The following is a 15,620-nucleotide window of genomic DNA, read 5'->3' on the forward strand; positions in this document are numbered from 1 at the left end:
ATATAAACTTTTGGTAATCTCGCAGCACTGAATGACATGAGTTTTCAGTTGGGTAATATAAAAAAATATTGTATGTTATTTTAATGGGAGATCTTTGATACATTTCTTACAGGCTGAAAAACATTTCAAGTTAAACATTTCCTCATACATACTTCCAGCTTTTGGTCACGCTGATTTTTTTCAGATCTGAAACAAAGGAAGTAAACCTTAAGATTCTGAACCTAAAAGTTGTTTTATGTCATTTGGTCTAATAAAGATAAAAGCATTGCTGCATTTCAAACTTAGACTGGAATAACTTCAAATTTATTACTACCACTGACATGCAGTCATTCTAGTTTAGCATCAGTCCAAAATACACACTTGTCTACCACGTGTAAATATTTAGGAGGCTCCTTACTGAATTGTCCTTGTCAGATGGACTATCTAGGGACTCGTGTCCTCCTTTCCACTTAGACAGTCTGCTCCAGATAGACTGTCCAGAATGGAAGGTTTGGTCCAGTAAAAGTAAGTGAGTGAACAGAGCAGGCAGATTATTTTCTTTGTGCACTGGCATGATGATGGTGATGGTGGTGTATGAATGGATCCAGCAAACGGGCACCATAAGGGTCAATATGACAACTGTCATTGTACTGTAACAATTCCACTCATCTTGTGTAGATTCAGGCAACATCCTTCTCCAAGCTGTCAGGGATCAAAGTAGGCAGAGTGGAAAAAATCCAGGCTTATGTATTTATTGTCTTCTGCTCTGTCTTAATAAAGTCTGCAAAAGCCCTCTGGAAAAGAAGCCCCAAGGTTTATGATGACATAAGAATGGTGAAAAAAAAATAGAATCAAGTCTTTCAGGCACCAACAATTTACTTCATTTGACACAATCAGTTTTGTGTGTTGGCTTCATGGGAAATGGATGGATCTTTCTAGTACTCTTTCCTGAGTTTATTTTTGATTATGTTGTGTTTAGGGATATTATGATACTATGGATGCAGGTTATATGGATGAAGATGGCTATTTATATGTCCTGTCTCAAGCTGATGATGTGATCAGTATTGCGGGACACAGAATTTCAGCAGACGCAATTGAAGAGGTGAGCTCTGCCTGACAGTAAATAGAAGGGTGGAATATGAATAAAGCAAGCTGAGTTCATGAAGACTAAAAATCTCACAAAAATCTATTTTCATTCGGCTTATCTTGATTGTATTTGCACTGGTACTTTTAGGAAAAGCATTAATTGTTTCAGGTCCTTCCTATTAAGGTATGCTCCAGGACGATAATAAGCAATTTGTATCATAGGCTTGAGAAAACAGGCATGATTTGACATATGAAGATGGAGGTAAGGGGCAGTGTGGTAGCGTGGAAAGCATTCCTGAAGCTCTAACATATTTACTGGGGAACACTTTAAGGTAATGTAGGCTCAGCGTGTCAAGTTGTTGTGTTAGCTACTGAAATGACTTAGGAGTAGAAACTTTTTTTCTTAAAATACAGTTTTTATTCATTCGGGTTTTGTCTTTTTTTTTTTTTTTTAGTGTTTGGAGTTATCTGAATTCTTTTTGCATAGATTCACATTTGGTGCGTTTTCTTGTTTTGAAGAATTTCCTTCTCAGTTCCCCGAGACCTGTTTTTTGTCTCTCTCTTACTGTAAGAGCAGTGCTAAATGAACAATAAAATTTTCTTTAAAAAAAATCCTACTGCTAAATTGAAAATCATTAATGTAATTCCCATGAAACTCAAAAAGTTGCAAATACTGCAGTTCATAGTAGTATCTTAATGTCATATCTTTGCTCACTTACCCCTTCACAACTGCTGTGATTGCCAGTTACAAATTTCCCTGATGACATATCAGTTGCTTATTCAGGGAGGCTAGGAAAAGGTGTGGTAGGTAAGTACAAGGCAAAATACATTTAAAATTCTGAATTTAACTGTTCACTGAATCACAAACTAATTTGTCTTTTTTTTTTCCTTTCTAATATTTGTATTAGCAATATGCTAATTAGTATGTTTTAGTGACTGTATTTTTTTAAAGACTGGATAACTTAAAAAAGAATAGAAGAAACTCTGGTTTCACACAAGTGAACAAATCCTGATAAATGTAGGCAGTCCTTCAAGGATCAGTCAGCCAGGAAGTTGTATCCGCTGCTGTACTGACAGGTTTGTGAAGACATAAGACATAATTTCAGTCTGCTTAAACCTATTTCCCCTTTGAAGTGAGTGTTTTGTGTTGCTCTACAGCAACAGGGAACCTCATCCCCACCCATTACTGCTCTGCTACTACAAGGGCATTGTTTCCTGGCATCAAGCTAGATCTGAAGCTAGCACAGCAAATGAGGAACTGAATTACCTCAAAGATGACATTCATGTCATCTTTGTATCCATCTGAAACAGGTCAGGAGCTCAGTGTTGCTGTTTTTCTCCCTGTTTGTTAGAGCTTTCCCCAGAAATGGTGTTTCGTCACTACAGACTTCTAGATGTTTCTCTATTCACCTTCTGAACAAAGCTAAAAAATAGTGTTCTTAATACATGCACAGCAAATTGCTGGTTAAATGGAAAAGCATTAACAAGAACACAATTAGCTTTTCACTAAGATCAGTAAATACAGAATTAGAGGTTCATTGAATAGCTTTCTAATTAAGGGACAGTCACCTTGTTGAGCAAGTATATTAACTGCACTTATATTATAGCTGCATTACAAGCTTAACAAGTTTTTCCTTAGTGCTTTGGCATTTCAGCTTCATTATGTTCCAAACAATTAGTTTCTTTTTCTATTAGTATCATCAGGGCTCCATCTTTACTGAGATGCAGTAGGAGTTACTCTTTACCTTGCCAATCACTGAATGTTAGCCATTTTGGTAACCTCAGCTTGTGTTGATCCATCCATCTCTGTACATCAATGGTTCAGTGCTTGGCTCGACTCTTTCTAAAATTGCTCTGATGTCAAGGAATTTAACATGAAAAATTCCCTTACTGACAGTGGGGTTTCTGTGTGCTGCTACATTAGAAGTCCATCCTTGTGCCCACTGATCACAGTCAAGGAATTCTCCTTCACTTTCTCTGTTTCTTACTTGTAAGCAGTTTTTAGATGGCTGGTGTTGATTCTGTTCTCTGATCATCTTTTCAGCCTGTCTTACAAAGTTTGATAACCTTTAACTTAGTATTTACATTTTCAGTCATATGAAATTAGCTGTTCCAATGTCAAAGGCATGCTTATGGGATTTTTTTGGATAAATTAGTGAAGGAAAATATTGCAGTGATTGGAATATTCCAACTCAACATAAGACTTTTCTGAACAAGTGACAGGCTGGAACAATGCAAACAAGCTCCTACAGAACGAAGCTGGGTACACTTTACATCTTCACCTTAGGGGTCCTGTTGGATCCTGATGAATAATTATCGAATTGATGGTAATGTCACATTACTGAAGATATTATTCCTATGATTTTGAGGAAAGGCCATAGCACCTCTGGTCATAGACCTTACTAGTCTACTTCTGTATAATTCATTGAAAAGTAGATGAAAAATAGTTTCATCTTTTTCTTTCTTTCTTAATTCTATGACAATCAAGTTGCTGTGGTCAGGATCAAGAAGTCCGAGCAGTAGATAATGGGTATTTAAGCATGAAATAGAATGCATTACTGAGGCTCTGGACTAGAGGCGACCCAAGCTCATAGGTGTATGTGATGCAGACAAATATCACCAGGATTTGGAGTGGCATGAACAGATCTAGGTGCTTTGGAAGAGGATTCATAACTGATGGTGTCTTAAGTCCAACTTTATCCCAGACTTAGTGATGCATATCTCAGTATGTATTGAGACATCTTGGTGATTTTTCTTCCAGGAAGTAAGAACCTCAGCTGGCTAAATGGAAACAAGAGAGTCAAGTCTCTCATATTTTGTTTTCCTGAAAGAGATTTTGAGGTAGTGCCCATCACTTGTGTAATTGTGTACATGTGCAGTAGGAAAGAAGGGACTTTGGTTTAACTCCCTTTTTTGTCTAAGAATGTTGAGACCTCACATTTCCAAGAGGATCAGCTGAATGCTAGGTTGGTTGCAAGCTGAGCCAGGGCTTGTATTTGGCAAAGAATTAAAAAGATACAAGGCGTCAGAGAGAATAAGAATAAGTAAATACAACTTGATAGCCCTGTAATAGAAGTGCTTCTGTGGTTTTGGTCCTTACTCACTTAACTCCACAATATTCATAGTGTTAGACTAACGTTAGTTGTCCCAGCAAAAAATCAAACTAACAAAAACATAGATGTGATACTCTTGTTTTCCCAAAACTATAAGGAAATCACCTTTGCTTTGTTCAAACCTAGATAATTCCTTGATTCTTTGATTCTGTATTTGTACCTTGTGCTGCCACAGTTTTTATTTCTTCCACTTATTTGATAACTACACGTAAGTGTGTGTGAAAATATTCACAGGTACATTTGCAACATGTGTAATTGGAATCCTGAGTTGTACTGACTAAACAATTATTGATGTCAAAATTTAAGAAGTCTATTTTTTATGTCCTTGCCTATGGATTTTTTTTAACTGAGATGTTTAAATTATTATTAATCTGGTTTAGTTTTGTTTTCTGCCCCTCAGTGTGTTCTGTTCCATCATGCTGTGGCAGACTGTGCTGTTGTAGGCCAGGAGGATGCATTAAAAGGGCACGTTCCCTTTGCCCTGTGTGTACTCAGAGAAGGTGAGCTCGTTGCTACTGGTGGTACTAAAATTTGCAAAAGGCCTGGAAAGGTTAAAGGATATGAACTTCCTTACTAGATATAAAGACAGAAGAGAGGAAGATTTTGGAAGAGATTATTGAGAGCGTTCAAAGTAACATTGGTCCAGTGGCAGCTTTTCAGAAGGGGGTGTTTGTGAAACAGCTACTAAAAATGCACTCTGGCAAGATACCACGTTCAGCTCTTTCTGCACTTGTCAGTGCAAAGCTGTATAAGGTAAGTTGGAGATGTATGCTTTAATGAACTAGGCACATAAGTGCATCCAAAGACCCAACATCAAGGTTTTGATTCTCTAGACCATTCTTCAACTGGTCCGTGACTTCAAGTATTACATTGTATTTTATTTCTACTGTTGATTACCCAAAAGATTTTCATGTTCCAGACTTTACCAGATACTTTTCTTTTTCTTGGCTGTTTTCAAAGGCTAGATTTAGAAGATTCTCTGGATGAAATTCTGTTTTATTGTTGAAGGACTGCAATCTACTATCACGTGTTTATGTATATTCTTCCTTTTCAGATAACACCAACCATTGAAGATGCTAACGTGTTTAAACACATAGAAGTGCTGAAGAAAGAATCAATGGGAAATAGGTTAGTAAAAGTGTCAGTTACTGAAATACACAGAGACTTTCTATTAGGAAATACATATTTTAAAAATGAGTCATGATTGGGGCTATTTTTTTTTCTTTACTACATAAATGGTACTGTGTTCTTTACTGTATTGCCATAGCCAATGAAGCATATTGAAGACTCTGCATATTGTCATTATATGCTGTGTGTTAAGATTGCTAAAAATTTTAAATAGAATTCATACACTTCTGTAGCCTCGGAAGGAGTCACTGCATTATCTCATTATAATAGAATCATGAAATCACAGAACAGCCCTGGTTGGAAAGGACCTTGAAAGATCATCAGGTCCAACCTTTCATGGGGAAAGGGAACCTAGATGAAATTAGATGAACCTGGTACCCTATCCAATTACATCTTGAAAATCTCTAGTGGTGGAGATTCTACAACATCCATTATTGTATAATGAAACCAATAACTTGAGTTTGGCTAAAACAGCTTTGAGAAGGTAAGTCACAAACTGAAGACAGCAATAAGTAGGAATTCCGATGTGAAAATTGTTGCAGACATAACTTGTCTTCACTTATAAATTATGAGCCTTATGCCAGTTAAATTTTTATTAATTTTTAAATTAGTTTTCTCTATTCCACTGATTTTTTTCTAAATCTTTATGCTATAAATTCCTCTAATTGCTTTATTCAATGACTTTTTGAAGTGCCTTTTTTTGTAGAATAGGTGATTTCCGTCTTTCAGGTCTGTTAAAATCTTAATTTATCTATCGTAATGTTGAATAGAAAATAAGTATTTTAAATAAATGCAAGGATTTACCCCTTGCATTTTCTGATAATTTTGTTGTTGTGTTTTTTATCACTCTTATGAAAAGGATAAACCAGGATGTGCTTTCACTGACATAATTAGATGTTTCAGGCTTGCTGATATACATATCACTAAGAAACATAGCAAATACACATACTAGGCAACCCCTCCTTAAGGGTATAGGCATTTTCAAAATACTTTCAGGGTTCTTATATCAGGAAGTGGAGGATCTAAACACATTACTCTAAATGCATTACTTTTTATGCTGCAGTTTTTAACTGAACAAGAAATGTAAAAATCCTTGTAAAAATGTATGAAATACATTGAAATACATGTAAAAATAAATGAAAAGTTTAAAAGCAGAAAGTTTACTCAAATGCAGCGTTGCTATTCAGAGGAATAAACAATAAGCGATTGGCAAATTCAGAAGCTGTGAGCATATTTTAAGACCTTTTTTTTTTTTCCTGTCTGCTGGAAAACATTCAAGATAAAAACAGAGATAAGAGGGGGGCAGAGTGGTCAGGTGCACTCACTGCTACTGCCATGATAATGTGGAGGATTCCAGAAAAGCCAAAGGGCTCATTCATCAGTATTCAGAAAACCCAGATAAAGAGAGCCACATCATAGCAGTGATGCAGTATGGAAAAACAGGTGTGGGTTGTTTTGTTTTGTTTTGTTTTCATGAGCATTGCTTTTGTTTCCCAAAGGAGCCTTTTTCTGAGGATCTGTGATTGCAGAATTTTCTGCTTACAGCTTTAGGTTTGTGCCGAGCTGTGGAAAGGGAAAGAGGTAATTATTCTTGTACCCAGGTCCGTTGCTGCACTGTAACCTGGTTGTACAGTCAAGAAAGAACAAGCCCATTTAACAAGTGATAGGAGAGCACTTGTTTTTTCTTATTTTTTTTTAATAGAGAAGAAGCATGTGGGTCATGTGGGTATATCTGAATGGCCAGTGATATACTGAAATTTGGCTGGAAGATGTTGATACAATAATTATTCACCGATTGTGGATCGTAGCCTAACATAGCCACAATTTCTAGCTGTTGAGAGTAGAGCTGTGGCTGTTACTAGGAGTAACCTATGTTAGGTTAGGTTAGGTTAGGTTAGGTTATATGTTAGCCTGAGATCAAAAATGAAGTCACAGTAGCACTTCTTTTATATATATATATTTTTTCAATATATTTTAAATTCTTCTGCCTTGTTTTTTCCACTGTGGAAATAAGTAGGGTGTACTCCCAGGGCAGTATTCCTAGAGTTTCATTTGCAGATCTTGCTCACTCTTTTCCCTAACACAGCTCATTTCCTTCTGCCCCCTATCACCCACACCACCGAATTTGAGTGTGGACTGTGACTGGAAATGTACACTGGAAAAGAAATTCTGGAAAATTGGAACTGGAGTTTATGAGGAGAAGTGTATACAAATGATGCTACAAACACTGCAAAGGGTGTTTGCATTGCTTTATTTGGTGACATTCTGGACTAAACTAGTCCAAAATAGGGCTGAGGGTGGTGAAGGAGCATCAGCAGCAAGGTCAGGTAAGCCCCAGAAGCTGTATGTAAAAGAGCTGTGTCTGGTGTTTCTGTACAGCTCTGTTCTACCCAAAGCCATCCGATCGGATGCATCAGCAAGTTCCGTGCTCCCTCTCGTGGCAGATTCTGACCAGAAAATCCATCGTAACTCATACCTGTTAGTGGCAAAATGTGCTTCTGCTTAGCCATGACAAGTACATGACATCCAAACTATTTTAATGCTACTACATACCAAGCTTAATAGACTTCTAAACACAAATAGCACTGAATTCTTTTCTATTGACCTTGGGGGAGAAAAATCTTTCACCATCTGATTGACTGAAGTTTGCCAAATGAAAATAGACAAAACAAATGTTTATGTACGTGCAAACATGGCAGATCAAACTGCTAAAAGAAAGAACTAAAAGACAGGTCTTGAGCTAAGATCAAGCAGCAGAAAAATAGTGAATAGGTAAATGACTAGTAAGTAGGTCTTAGTTTGAAACTTCCCATTTAAACAAAGAATAAACAACAATAACACCACCAAATAAAGCCACAGCAGGTAATATTTGCTCTTCTAAACTTTTATACACTATATATTAATCACTCTGTCTTTCAGTTACTTCCTCTGATAAAACAGACTTGTGTGAAGTCTCAGCAAGGCCCTCTTGGCTAAAAGCAGAACATGAGACAGGAGCCTGTCTAATGATGAAGAAATGGTAGGGTTTGGCTTCTCTTTTCTTTCATTTTCTTCATGGAATATATTTGGAAACTTGAGAATCTCACTCTATTCATTCTATGCAATTATTAGATTTAATTTTTCAGTTCTGGCTGGTGTCTGAAGATCCTGGAACAAAAAGGTGGGTCTTGGTAAACCAAGATTCTTCTTGGTCCACAGGTAACATAGAAGAAAGTTTTGGTTTGTTTGTTTGTTTGTTTGTATAAATCCTGTTTTATTAAATTGTGCTTTTTTTTTTTTTTTTTTTTGTAAACATTTCTGAGTTTGTTTGTATGTTTTTAAGAGGTGAGCCATCATGGTGCTTCTCTGTAGATATCTAACATTTCCATTTTGTCTTTAGAGGTCTGTTTTGGCTCCAGTTCCAGGTTATGTCATTCTATTATACATCATGAGAGGCAGGTGTTCAGCTTTAAATATTGACAGATTTTACAGTAGGAACATGTTGAAGCTTCTAACTCTGCTAAACATATTTATTTGACTGTTACAATCCAAAAACTGTAAAAATGGTGGAATGGAAAGTTACAAACAGTATTATTGACACTGTATTGTCAAATGTTTGCACTGAGACCCCATGTACCATAGATTTTATTTTTAAAAAATGATATTTATATCCATTTACATGACTTACACATTTTAAAAGAAATACATAAACAGTAAATATGTAAATGTCTAGTATTTTACAATAAAACAGATGAAACAATGTAAAAATTAGAGGCCTCATTTGATAAAAGCTTTGGATGTGCACTACTGCCAATTTTCTGATGACAGAGATGCTGGGAGGAAAGGGGGAAGTTGTTTTGTCTTTTTTTTTTTAAGCAACTTAGTTTTTTTAATTTTTATTCTTATTTAAAATTAAAAAATACATGAAAAAACATCAGATCTGTTTGTCTGATAAAACTTTTGTGTTCTCTTCCCTATTACCCTGTTCGTGCAGAGAGTTTTAATGCTCTTTTTCATAAGTAGTGGTAGTGCACTTCAGGTAAAGTAGAAGAAAGAGATGACATCTAATGGAAAAAATAAACATTAATTAGTAAGGCTTTTTCATTGTGATTGGATCCGGGATGCAAGGACTCTAGAAAATATTATAGCACTAAATAAGCTGTTGCACATTTTACTGAAAATTGAGCATCTGAGGGAGACATGTATTTGTTCTTTAATTTTAGATCTATAATGTAAATCTATTAGTTATGCATTTTGACCTTTTAGTAATGTATACTAATTATTAGTCAAAACAAACTCTTGTATAAGTTCATTTTACAGCTGTTTTCTTTATGTTTTGATTCTGTATTGGTGGTTAGATTTTCCTGCATCTTTAAACCTTTGCCTCTTTGGCACAAGGTCAAACTCACATTTTAAGTGTATAGACTGTATTGATATACTCTGTGATTCTCCTTATTCACTGCAGCTTGACAGCATTTACCTTTTTTACCCTGATGATTTCTTTGCTGTGGACCAGCTGTTTCCAGATTACCATTCACATCTTTTTGAAACACTTCTTCCCCATCTGTCTTTACAAATCCTCTTTGGAATCCTTCATTGATGGAGTACACGGTTGATTTACCAAATCCCCCCTGACATTTCATTAGAAGAAAAGTGAAACTGTAGCATGTGCTATTGCACCAGCCCCTGGCAATGAAACTGTCCTGGTTGAGCCTTCTGATGAGGTGGTGACAAGTATTTTGTAAGACAGAAGTGCAAGGAAAACATACAACCACTGCAGCAGAAAGCTGGACCATCCCATGTGTGCTATCTTAAACTTCTTTGCAAAATTAAATGGCTAGGCAACAGTGGCATTGAATGTTCTTATATTTATGATTTTGAGAGTATACTCAAACTGGGCTGTGTGGACTATGTTCAATAAACTGTTCTGAAAATGTCAGTTCATGTTTTATGTAAATTCATCGGGGTAGTTTCAACAGATGTTTAAAAAATACCTGAAATATGACCTGAAAGCATGTGGATTGAATCCAGTTGTTGTGAAGAAACATCCAGAGACACTGTAAGATTGTACCTGGTTGGTATTGTTGGAATAAGCTATTTTGAAATATGAGGCTTTGACATTTTCTGTAAGAAATGTGAGTAGCAAAATAAAAGAATTCTGCAGCCTGTCATCATAGACCATCTCATTTGTTTTACATGTAACCCATTTGCAGCTCTCTTTTTAGTCTGCTCTACACACGCATAACGTTTTTTTACTATTCTAAGAGTTCTCTTATATTGCTGTTGTGCAACAGCTCTTCAAACTAGCCATCTCCTCTGCTGCCTGGTTAGAATCAGTCCCACATGCAAATACTTTAGTCATGGTAGTAACAGGCCTACTGATGTATTTTAGGCAAGGTGTTGCAAACCTGGGTTGCAGTCTGACCTGTATCTGAAAAATTTCAGGAGATCTTATAATGAATAATCTCTTTTCTACAAGTATCAATCAGTTCCTTCCATGAAGAAACTGTTGCTCAGGAAATGTGATTACAAATTCTGAAAAGACTTCTGTAGACCTTCACCAATTTCAGATAAATTCAGGCCATTGGTTTTAATATCTGATATAATAATAAAGGAAATATTTTCCCTGTATAATTTTTATATAATTTACTGAAATTCCAAACTATTTTAACTTTGTATCCAACCTAGGTGACATCTTGAAATTGCACTGATAAACAGTGCATGTACTAAAGTTCTGGTGACACCATCTTGCTGCTTCTCTAAAAGGACTCTATGGGAAGTTAAAAGAAATAGCAGTACATTGGTTTCAGTCATCCTTATATATTAACCTTTACAATTTATACCTAAATTATCTCTAAAATCTAATAGAGCTCCCAAGTGTTTAAGATCAGTATGTGATTAGCACACTGGCCAAGCTACAAGCACCGATGTGATACATATATCACTGATACTTGAAACACTTGAAATACTTGATCGGCTCCTATAGAATTTGAAGTTAATTTGTATAGCTTGTATAACTTTGTAAACATCTTTTTGCTCAAAATACCTGACTCCCATATGCATACAGTGCCAACAAAGTTTCACCACTTTACTTCGGTTTGTGGATTACTATTTTTAGACAATTACTGAAGAATAAACCAGGAATAAACATCTTAGAAAACTCTAAGTTAATTTTTATTAATATATACATTTTCAATTTCTGCCTTTGTTGCACTATTCAGACCTGTTGGAAAATATTGTCTTATGTGCCTGGCCTATTTTTGGCCTATTAGATTGCTTGGCATTCAAACTTACTTTCTTGGTCATGATGTATTGCTTTCAACATTCCAAGTTTGAAGCATATAGGAGAAAAGATGCACATCTCTGCTATCAGTTTCTGCTTCCACCGAACCCATTGGGTGTATTGTCATTGACTTTATTGACATAACGTAAGCCCTAATCTATACACACATATATTTAAAAAAAAAAAAAAAAAAAGATTTATATAGTTTGTGCTCCATCATCAGCTTTGTAGGACAAGCTTTCCTATTTTCCTATTTTAGAAAAAAAAATGACCTGTGCTTATTTTTTAGTGGTGGCTTGAAGTTTCTTTTTTAACTACATGACAATTTTACACACCTGCAGTCTTCTGAGATCTATGAAGTAAGGCTGACACCATCAGCAGAATTCCTGAGCAATCTACATTTTCCAATGGTAACATTTGCTATTCATTAGTTGTCTTTGAATATGCCCAGAATTAGTAAAATCGTAATGGTCCCAAGCCTCTCCAGACTGAAGATCTAAAAATGGACTTTGTTGGGTAAAAACTAGGAACAGCAATTCCTTTCTTGCAGATCCTGGCATGTCTTTTCCATAACATGCAATAGCTATCAAAGCATGTTCAATGTGGGGTTTTGGTGCTGTCCAAAAACACTTTCTAACTCCTCTGAGTAACTGAATGAAAAAAAAGAAAAAACCTCTGTTACTGAGAAAATATTAGCATGAAATGGTGCCATATTGATGAAAGCGCTCATCATGTTAGTCTTTTCTGCAAAACTTGTGATGCAGCAGCAAACAGTATTTTTCTGCAGAACTCTGGAAGGATAACAGATTCCTAGCCATATTTAAAAGAGAAGTGGTGAGAAATGAAACATGAACTCTGGTTCTAGATTTGATGTAAAGCTGCATCCAGCTCAGAATATCTTTTCTTTACCACTGGTCATTTCTGAATGATTTGGGAAGCATGAGATTCTCTGTAATGGATAACTCTGGGAGATTTTCTGTACAGGGGACGTTCCGTCCTAGTTTTATTCAGCTACCTGATGTTTTAAATGGATCCATGTCTCTTATTAAAAGAAAAATAAATAAATAAACAAATAAACAAACAAACAAACAAATAAATAAATCTCTTCTGCTTTACTAGATTTTTTCCCTCTCTTGAGTTCCTGGTAGAACTATTTCAGGTTCTCATAAAGTAAATTCAATGCCCTGTGCTCTCTCTCCCCCCTGTTCTAGCTCTAAGTTTGAGAGCACACAAGTATGTTGTGCTTGGTGAGCTATCATCTGAAGAGAAGTTGTCTGTAAACTGTCTCATCTGCTAAGGTGGCACCAGCAGAGAGAACCTGCTACTTAAGGTGGGGAAGGAATGGTGTCGTGTCTCCTGGACTGAGCTTAAGGCTGTTGTCTTGATCAAGTGGCCACCTTAGTGAGTCTAAGTTAGTACCTCTGCTCCAAACTGTCTCTTGCTTGAATAATGCCAAAGAATACTGGATGTAGTGTACATAAAGAGGTTTCATGATGGCCCCTTATGAGTACTTACAACAATTCAGTGCTGGCTTCTTTGCTGGGCCTTGTCAGCATGAGTATGTGTGAACTGTTGAGCTGCCTAACCTCTGCAGTTGTGATGAAGTTGTGAAAAAAAAAAAAAAACAGAACCTCTTTAAAATCACGAAGAAAATAAATCAGTCTCTTTCCCACTGGAAGGATGGCTGCTAAACTGCTCTGTGACTTTCTCTGACATTATCTGGGCATGGTGCAGTGCAGAACTCATTCAAAGTCTCTTCATGTCTGGTCTACTATTGAATCTGCCTTCCTTAATAAGTACAGTTTAAAATTTTATTTTATCAAAGTCCTAACAATGTACTTGTCATGATGTTTAAATACCACAGTGTTCTCATCACTGGAAGATAGGAAGCCAAATTCTGGATGAAGATGTAGGTCTTCAAAGCTACATACTTTTCAGTCTACTGAGTTCTGGACCCAGCTCAGCAATAAACCGTCTGGAAGATCTGCAGTAAATCGCTAAATCTCCTCTGCACCTTAGTTCCCCAACTGTAAAATGGGAATAGTATCTTCTACTTTATAGTAAGGCTAAAAGATGAAGTCTATAAATGTTTGTAATGTTCTTAGCTACTACAGTAATGTGGGCCATAGAAATGCCAAGGAAGCTTGCACCTTTATTTGTGCATGGATTTTGCCTTGGAATGGATTCTTGTCTTACGACTTCAAAATTGCCAAAAAATGCAGGATTAAAAGCAAAGGGTGCACATGAGCAGTGGAGTCAATGGAATATAGTGATACAATCAGTAAATTATTCAATTTGTATCTGCAATTATAAAGTAATATTTTTAAAAGGCAAGATATTTTAATGGAATTTAGATGGTTGTATTTTCCTGCCAAGTTTGTTAAAGAATTACAAAATGTAATCACTAACGTGTATTACGTTACTGTAATATAAATCTATTCATAGACCTAAACTCTCTCATGAGGCAATAAAGAGCAGTGTTTGAAATGGGACAGCCTGTGCACTGGTACTCAGAACTTCTGACAGGTGTACTCACATGTTTTCTGTTGTCCATATACCTGAAGGAATAGCTGCAGTGGGATTTTCCCCTTCTCCCTGCCTTCTTAAAACAATTTTAAAATTTCACTTATTTATTATTTATGACCTGCTTGATACTTTTCAAGTCATTGCTGCATTAATGCATCTTTTAGAAGTGGAAAGATTTCCAGAGAAAACTAAGACTAGTCTGCAGTAATGGAAGTAGTATCTGAATTTCAGTATTTGTTAACAGCTGGTTGTTATTAGTTCTTAGCAACTTCAGTTATTTGATGGTTTGAAAGTCAAGTAGGAAAATAAAGATGATAGTCCCTTGTAAGTTCATCCTCCAAAATAAACTCCACCTAGTAGAGAGGTTTATGAGCTGAGAAAGGTGCTTCAATACTATATGTAATCCTAGATGCATGTCAGTAAATTAATTCCTCTCTTTCTGAGTGTTTTCTTTGCACCCTGACAGCCTGAAGCAAACAAGAAAAAAAATCAATAGTGCGCCAAGTCAGTGAGTGCTTTTCCATTCCCTAATTTCACCTTCCCAGCCTCCTTATGCTAGGTAGGTGAACTCAGCTGTTCCGTTGCAGGGCAAACATGCACTAAAAGTCAATTTAGCATACTAGACTAAACCTCTTGCTTTTCAACAGTAAGTGCAGAAGCGAGTTCATACCGTCAGTTGCCATTTTCCAAGACTGCCCTGATGTCGTGGTTAGTCTGAACCCGGCTGGCAGCTTTTCGGAGGAGCCAGGCATCATGCTGATGCCATGGACCTCACGGGGAGGGAACTGTCATCGCCAGGGGGGGCCGCGTCTGAAGTTCTTGTCATCGCTCTGTCAAGACACAGAGTTGTATTGGATAAAGCAAAATGAAGTTCGTGATTGGTAATCTGACTGCCTGCTGCCTCTCCCACTGTCAAATTTGTTTCGCAGCAAATGCCCTGCTTTCTTGCACTACATCCAGTAACCACAATTCATTTGAGACACTTGTATAAAAGTAAATGCTTCAGAAATAAATACTAGAGTGGAAAGCTTTCTTTATGATATTTTGATATACTGGAGGATTCTGCTAAAGCAGAACTTAGAAGTTAGTTCTCTTCCAAATACAGTGATTTGTTACTGTATTTGATGCAGTGGTTTGTTGCTGCATTAGGAGGCTTACATAAAGTGCTAATAAAGAATTAAACACTCATGTATACACAGAATCATAGGCATTTTCATCACATTCTTAAAAGTTTTGTTCCTCCTTGAACTTGAACGTTTGTGTGACAGACTCTTACCTTAAGATGAATATTTTACGTAGGTGGATTTTAGATTTCCCCATCTGAGGTAACTGCCCCAAATCCCACTCTAAGATACATTGATTATCTTCAAAGAAATACCCCTCTCCCCCCCCCAAAAAAAAAAATCCACTTTTTTCTCTGTTGTTGTCTTTTTTTTTTTTTTTTTGATAAGAAAAGGTGTAAGTATCCCAAGGAATAAGTTGCATGGGCACCCCCACACACACCTCCGCACACTCCAGTCATTGAA

At 36.4% G+C, this 15,620-nt stretch overlaps 1 pseudogene across 1 annotated transcript in view; it reads left to right on the plus strand.

Moving 5' to 3' along the window:
• Positions 1–10,456, plus strand: part of LOC310892813 (acyl-CoA synthetase short-chain family member 3, mitochondrial-like) — a 57,133-nt pseudogene extending 46,677 nt beyond the window's left edge. Inside the window, exons 10-15 of the transcript XR_014589259.1 lie at positions 959–1,081; positions 4,579–4,678; positions 4,756–4,931; positions 5,233–5,306; positions 8,226–8,325; positions 9,751–10,456. The product of XR_014589259.1 is annotated as an acyl-CoA synthetase short-chain family member 3, mitochondrial-like (transcript). The remainder of the gene's footprint in view (positions 1–958; positions 1,082–4,578; positions 4,679–4,755; positions 4,932–5,232; positions 5,307–8,225; positions 8,326–9,750) is intronic.
• Positions 10,457–15,620: the final 5,164 nt, after the last annotated feature.

Source organism: Anser anser (genome assembly GCF_964211835.1).
Source record: "Anser anser genome assembly, chromosome: 1".
Classification (NCBI taxonomy): domain Eukaryota; kingdom Metazoa; phylum Chordata; class Aves; order Anseriformes; family Anatidae; genus Anser; species Anser anser.